Source organism: Macaca nemestrina, chromosome 3, assembly GCF_043159975.1.
Source record: "Macaca nemestrina isolate mMacNem1 chromosome 3, mMacNem.hap1, whole genome shotgun sequence".
NCBI lineage: Eukaryota > Metazoa > Chordata > Mammalia > Primates > Cercopithecidae > Macaca > Macaca nemestrina.
In genome coordinates this window covers 121,190,601-121,198,239 of record NC_092127.1, presented here as the reverse complement: position 1 = coordinate 121,198,239, position 7,639 = coordinate 121,190,601, and positions in this window count along the sequence as shown.

The window sequence follows — 7,639 nt, the reverse complement described above, 5'->3', positions numbered from 1 at the left end:
GATGAGATGTGCCATTGTTCAAACATGAGGTTTTTTTAATTTATATATTTTCTTGTCATTAGACAAGAAAGAGGCAATTATAGCATAATATCATATATCACTCTGAGGCAAATTTCAGGGTGATCTATAGAAAATCAATGCCTATTTCACCACTCCCACACTAAAAACTACAAACGTAAAATTCCCTACCAGCAAGGCTTCTGTAGAATATGTGTACGTGTATGTGTGTTTATGTATTTTTGTGTCTGTCAGTTCTGTTAAGTCTGCCTGATATGAAAACTACATAAGAAAGTAGGAAATTAATTAATTAAAAAGTAAAGATATTCACTAACATAAAGAAACATTTCCCTGAAAGATAGTATATAAAACTTTGAAGTGAACTTACACATGAAGGGGGGATATTCAGGAAATAAATATATATTTAACAAAAAGAGGTTGGATATAAATTTATTGAGTTTTAACTTATGGATGGAAATTAAATTCTAAAGAACATCTTATAGAGTAAATAACTTTTCTTAAGATCACATGGATAGATGATAGATTATGTAGAGATAGACAAATAGATTTTTTCAATAAAGAACAAAGCTTCCTAATGGTAGAAGGACAGCCATGTATATTAGAAAGCTGACACAGCTGTACCTTAGGAAACCTGATCTCAAAAAGTTATATATCTACTCAGAGTATCAGCTTGCTATAAAATAATGCAGCTGGACTTAGTTCTAAATTCTTCTCCAGCTCTTAAGCTCTATGAATTAAGGCCAGTCTTTCCTAAAGAGAAGAGAAAATTCATGACTGAGTTTTAGGTGCTCATATGGGTTTCAAAAACTTCAGTTTAGATTAACTGCATAACGGAGCAAAGGAGTGCCCATTCTTTTCTCGCCTCTACTTCTTTGCTTCCTCCTCTAAGTCATTTGTTTTCTAATAGGACAAAATTCAGTTCACTCGTTGGGCCACATTAGTAATACGAATCGATGTGGACCCATTATTCTTCTATTGTTTCCATGTGTTAAGATGAGGGAAGTGAGTCAGGACCCCTTGGATCCAATTTAACTGATTTTCTTCTCTTTTTATTATTCTCACAGGACCACTCAAATGCTTGTCCAATTTCACCACATGGGACTTCGGTGATAATGAAACTGGAATTCCATAAAAATTCAGTTACTTATTGGTCTTTAGGTAACGTCAAGTGTTTCAATCTTTTTCCAGTAAATCTTGGTCCACAAGGGCTCAGCAAACCCTCAGCAAAATGGTATTTATTTCTTATTTGCTGCTTTTCCTAGAAAGTGAACATTCTACAAATACTTATGGATAGAGATGACCATGAAGAATGATTTCAGGGACATTTTGCTCCATAGTTTTGCAACATCTTTATTTTAACAAAACTTCCTTAACTCATTACACAGCTGTATAGCTCTTATTTCATTTGGTCAACGAAATATTTCTATCTTTATTTGTTGGTAACCAATTCCGTCACCACCCCCTAATCAGAGGGCTTAGCCTGTGAACCAGGCTGGTTCAATCACAGTGCCCAGTGTCTCTGGTTATACTCACTTGTTCATATCTGATACGTGTGTAAACGTTGGTCAGAATCCTTCCTACTGAACAGTGGCTCTTCTCCGGGGTCTCTAGATAAAGTGAATGTAACTGTCAGAATCAATTGCCATGTTTGCTTTTGTAAATCAGGTAAGGTTGGATATATAAGGGTCACTCAGATGGAGTAAATACTTTGGAGTCACTGGGTCATTTAGATCCCCAGATGCATACTGGGGCCTGCACCTCTTCTTTGACTCAGTAAAAAAATCACTATCCCTTCAACATACTCTTTTAGCTTAAATTTCTTTTCAAATTATATTTTTGACACTAGCATCGGAACTGTCATACTATCTGCTAAAAATTTAAATTTTTACTCATAATTTAAAATGTTTAACATTTATTATTTCATTTTTTAAAATTACCTCTTCATATCCTGTACCCTTTTTTCCAGTTGTAAAGTTTAATATTTTCCTCAATTTAATGTAAGTGTTTTTTAAGGATGATATGTATGATAAAGTTATCAACTCTTTTTAAGCTATCCACATTGAAATTGTGTTTTCTGCCTGTCATTTACATTTTAATATATATTTTTAAATGCAATATTATTTAAAGATTTTTTATTTTCAAATCTTTAGAATGGTTTTCCTTGAATTATTTCTCACTCATTTAGGGTACTTTTGGAGATTTGTGTTAATACTATTGAACGGAGAATATGACTTTTTTATACATACATATATACACAAATATGTATATTCCGTCTATTGAGATTAAGCAAATAAAATGCAGAAAATTTACCTCCCACGTATTTTTTTTCTGGAAAACAATTAATACGAACTGCAAGAGAAATAAGTTATCCATGGAAGTTTCAGTATATATGCATACACATGTATCTATATATATGGGAATATTCCTTTGACATTGACTTAAAACAAGCAAATTGCTTTCCTTTATAAGATAACATTTAAAACTTCTCAAGATTCAAATTATTACAGTCAGAAATCTCATTAAATTATCTCTATCTCAAAAATGTGTTGAGTGTTCTGTGAAGAAACACAAAAGTAAATAAATCCAAAGAGCTTCTGAGAATGACAGCAGAGAAACACCAGCAGTCAACAGATTAGAATAAATTTTTGAAAGACAGAAGACTGATGGGAATACCTAGATGGATATATTACAAAAGAAGGAGCCATCTCTCAGTATATTCAACAGCAAAAATGCTGCAGTGAAGCTAGGAGTGTTTACACAGCGCAGATTCCTAGAGTCAAGAGCTAAAGACAGCAGGTATGAGAGGTGGCTCAGAAATGATGATGACCAAGGGAGAGTCAATATGAAAGACATGCATGTTCAGGTTCCTCCCACTGTTGTGCATCAGGAAGCAGTGTTTAAGGTCAGATATATGTTGATGGGTATGTTGAGGAGGATCCATGGCTCCCAGAGTGAGTGAGGGTGTATTGTCATTAGTCAGACTGGCCTTGTTTTGGTATTTGAATGGGTCTTAACTCATGTGTTGACCTGTTCTATACATATAACACACTCCTGGATATTTCACAGTAAACCCTTAAAACATCACACACACAAAGAAAGCAAACATCCCTCTCATTCAAGAAATAATCCAGTAACAGCAGAAAAAAATTTCTGCAACACACCTAAAATAATTTACCTGGTCCTTTATTCATGTTTATTAATGACCAATTAAGATCAAAAAAGTGTAAATACTAAAAAATGAAACAGCTAATCCTGAAGGTAAAGCAATAGAATTAAGGTTAGAGAATAGAATATAAACAAATAAATAATAAACTGCTTTTAATTAAAATATTCAGACAGTTCCGATAAGATGGTTTCAATGAAATATATAACTGTCTGCTGGGAATTTAGGTAACAGTTATGTAAAATTTAAAATATGCTTAATGAATATTTAATCTAATAAAATGTTTGGAATAGGAAGTAAAGAACTATTTTAGAACATAGAACTAAAAATACAAATAGATGAAAAGTGGCACAAAAAGATTAGCAATATGGAAGAATAATCATAAAATATTTAAGTATGGGAAGAATGAAAAAACAGGAGGGGAAGAAATTACCGAGGAAATAACAGAAGGAAAATTTTTAGAGTGGAAAATAGAAATTTATGTCTTCAGATTAGAAATGCCCACCTTGTGTCAAGAAGGTTGAATTTTTAAAAGCCTATTCCTACCCAGAGATATCAGATAAAAATATATAAGGTGGGGAGAAAGGGGAAAATCCCCTAAAAGTTTCCAGAGACAAATAGCAAGTGCCCTACAAGGAAAAGAGAACCACAATGAACATTTGGTTTCTTGTCGCCTCCATTGGACACTAAATGATGTTATATCCTATCTATGGAGAGTGAGCAAATAAGATGAAGAAAATTTACCTCCCATATGTTTTTTTTTTTTTTTTTTGGAAAAAAATAATATAAACTGCAGGAAAAATAAATTATCCATGGAAGTTTTAGACATGTACTTTAGAAAGGAGTACATATGATATTCCCAGAGTGAAACCTATTTAGCAAGTCTAAGGAGGAGTCACTATCAGAGCATTCAAGGAACCATTATTGATCAACCTTAACTGATTTTAATAAGGCATATAATTCTTGGGTCAAAAACAGAAATACAAGTAGAAAATCCAAGGGAACATGCAGAGCTCTAAGTAAGAAAGACAGTGCAAAGCAAATTAAAATATAAAATGATTTTGAATGATGGATAAAGTATAAAAGGGAGAATCGTTTTGGATTCTCAAAAGTTTTTTCTTTAGTTGTAAAAGTTCAGTGGCATGGATCCGTATTTCCTCTGAGGATCTACCTGGTTTTGAAATAAATGGTATTTCCATAATCTTAATATGGCCAACACTAAGTTTCAGCTTTTAAGTTTCACAGTTAATCTGTAGTGAAATCATGGAAATCTGTAATAATTACAGACCAGAATGCAAATGACAGAATTTTTTGAGGAAATTTTTGAGGAATGCTGACAGACATGGGAGGTAGAGTGGGAACAGGATGGAGTAAGTTGAGGTACCGAGGTTAATGAATCAAGAAATAGAGTTTTAAGGCCCAGCACGGTGGCTCATGCCTGTAATCTTCCATCACTTTGGGAGGCCGAGGCGGGCAGATCACGAGGTCAGGAAATCCAGACCATCTTGGCTAACACACTGAAACCCCGTCTCTACTAAAAATACAAAAACAAAATTAGCCGGGCGTGGTGGCAGGGGCCTGTAGTCCCAGCTACTCGGGAGGCTGAGGCAGGAGAATGGCTTGAACCCAGGAGGCGGAGCTTGCAGTGAGCAGAGATGGCGCCACTGCACTCCAGTCTGCAGCCTGGAAGACAGAGCGAGACTCCGCATTAAAAAAAAAAAAAAAAAAAGAAAAGAAAAAAGAAAAAAAAAAAAAAAACGTTTTAACTGTATTCTCTTCAATTATATAAGCAACCAACATAATTAATATTTATTATAAAACACGGAGAAAAGGAGATTAATTGAAGTTAATCATAATTAATCTTGAGTAAATGAAGTCAGTAGCTAATGCTCCATAGTTGATCAAACAAGAAATAGTGGCATAAGCTTATAATTAATATAATGCAGATAACCAACAGAAACACTGAAATCAGAAACAGTAAAAAACTACACTGAAAGAGTTCGAGTGGACAAATATTCTGCACAGGGACTGTCACTGAACGTCTTTCAGAAAGTGAAATGTATACCTTTGCATGTCCTAATTTTATAACAATAAAAATGAAAATGAATGGTTTTTTAAGAAAGTTTGTTTTCCCATTATTAAAAGAATTTACTTTTGCCATATAACTGTTTTTTCAACATTCATGGGCTACATGGAAAAATTACAATGGAAGCCTAAATGTAAGTTAATTTAAAAATCTACTTATTAATAAGCTCAATTAATAAATGATGTGAGTTAATTTTTATCTTTTGCATTTAGAGAAATAAAATATGAATTACAAAAAAAGCTATTTATGGTAATTAAAAATTACAAAGGTAAATTCAGTTTACATGGTGGGATTATTATACATTTAGTGTGAGTCTCTATATTTTATTTATCAACATTCATGTTTAATGTGACTCCCAATTTTAAATGATGGCCATGAAAAATATAATAGCTTTTCATCAAAAAGAGAAATGTCTTGTATAGGTAATGATAATTTTCAACAAGTTTTGTTTTGCAGTCTATCCAATTAATTATTATCTATATATTCACATCTTAATCAGAAACTTGCTCTAATTAGGTCTATCAGAATGAAAGTTTTAGCAGATATCTTAACAATTATTAGGATCTGTTGCCAGGAGGAAAAAAAAAAAAAAAAGAAAGTGGAAGAGGAAGAAGTACAGAATATCTGTTTCAGTAATTTAATTCCAAAAGAGCCAGAGCTCCAGAAGCATGAGTAAACCCTGAGATTTTTAGGAGGCCCTCCAAACCTGGTTGACCCCACACTGTTATTGTTGCTGCTGCTGCATCTAACACATATATCAAAGATCACCTATAGTGATCTGTAGAGCACCGAGCAGCACTACAGCTGCTCTCTTAAAATCAGAAAGTTTGAATAGAAGACCTAAAAAATGAATCTGAATGACACATGACTTTCAGTAGAATCTGCAGCACATTGGTTAAGAATATGAACTCAGTTTGACTCCTGACTCTATTGCTTAATGACTAGGAATCAAGCTCTCTGGGACTCCTTTTTCCAGTCTATGCAAGAGAGATAATCAGACACATAAAAAGTATATCATGGTGGCATTGTGAGAAACAAATAGAGGACACACGAAAAGTCACTTGAAACAGTGTCTGACTTAGTTGATATTTAATTATCATTTGTTCATTACAGAAACTCATACAAAAGGGGATTCAGAAAGTATCCCTGGGCTTTCAGAGTTTTTTCTGCTCAATTCAGAGAAGCATTGTCCTGTATGATTTTCGTAATTCTACTAATTCCACATGGCTATATGTACAGGGAGGGTGTTGGGGCACTGGCTTATGGTTGTTATAAATATCATTTTTATCACCAACCATTTTCTATCTGGAGGTCTTAAGTGATTTTTATGAAATTATTTTAGCATCTTTTTCTTGAAAATCATTAATGGAAGGATGGTGGAAGAGGTAGACCTGGTATACAGGCATACAAGATATGGTGATGTGCTGAGTTTAAACTTTACAGCACTAGACAGGGAATCATAAAGTCTATATTAGCCCTCCTGACAGCACTTTATCTACCAGCTGGGATAATTTTCTTGGCATGTCTACAACCTTTCTCTCTTAACTTCCTTTGATATGTTCATATCTAGTATCTCGGCTGCAATATTAATGGAGAGAAGTGAGAAACACATGGCGTTCCACGTTGCTTTTTTAATTTTATTTCAGTTTTAGCCTTTCCTTTCTTCTATATTTTCATCAATTCACATGTGAATATACCTACATACACACACATACACAAAATTCACAAGCACACATGCATATATATATATATACACACACATACATACATGGTCCTAGCTAGAAACTATAGGTTAATCTTATGTATTTATTTCATATTCCTGTTGTAAAAAATTCTCACAAATTTATTCAGTGTCTTAATGCAACAAAATTTCTTTTCATATGGTTTCAGAAACCAGAAGTCCTAAATAAGTTTCACTGGGCTAATATCAACATGTTAGAGTTGTGCTCACTCAGGAGATAACAGGGGAGAATCACTTCCTTGCCTCTTCCAGCTTCTGCTGGAATCGTTCTGCTGGAATTATGGTGGCATCACACCAATCTACAATCATATTGCCCTCTCCTTGTTTGAAATTTCCCTCTGCCTCCATCTTATAAGAATACCTGTGATTGCTCTGAAGGTCAACCTGGATAATCCAGGATAATTTTCCCTTCTCATGATCTTGTTGTAGGACTCTTTCCTTAGTTCAGCTAAAGATGTGGGCCCTTATCACATGGCCATGAAAAATTAGGCTTGCAGACAATTTGAAAGGTAGGGAGGACAGGGTTTATTGGGTGAAAAGAAGAAGAGGGAAACAGGGACTCTCCCCAAGGCCAGAGTCCCTGCTAGTGTGCTTCCTGTCTCAAAATTGAATCCTAGGTTCCACCCAGGAA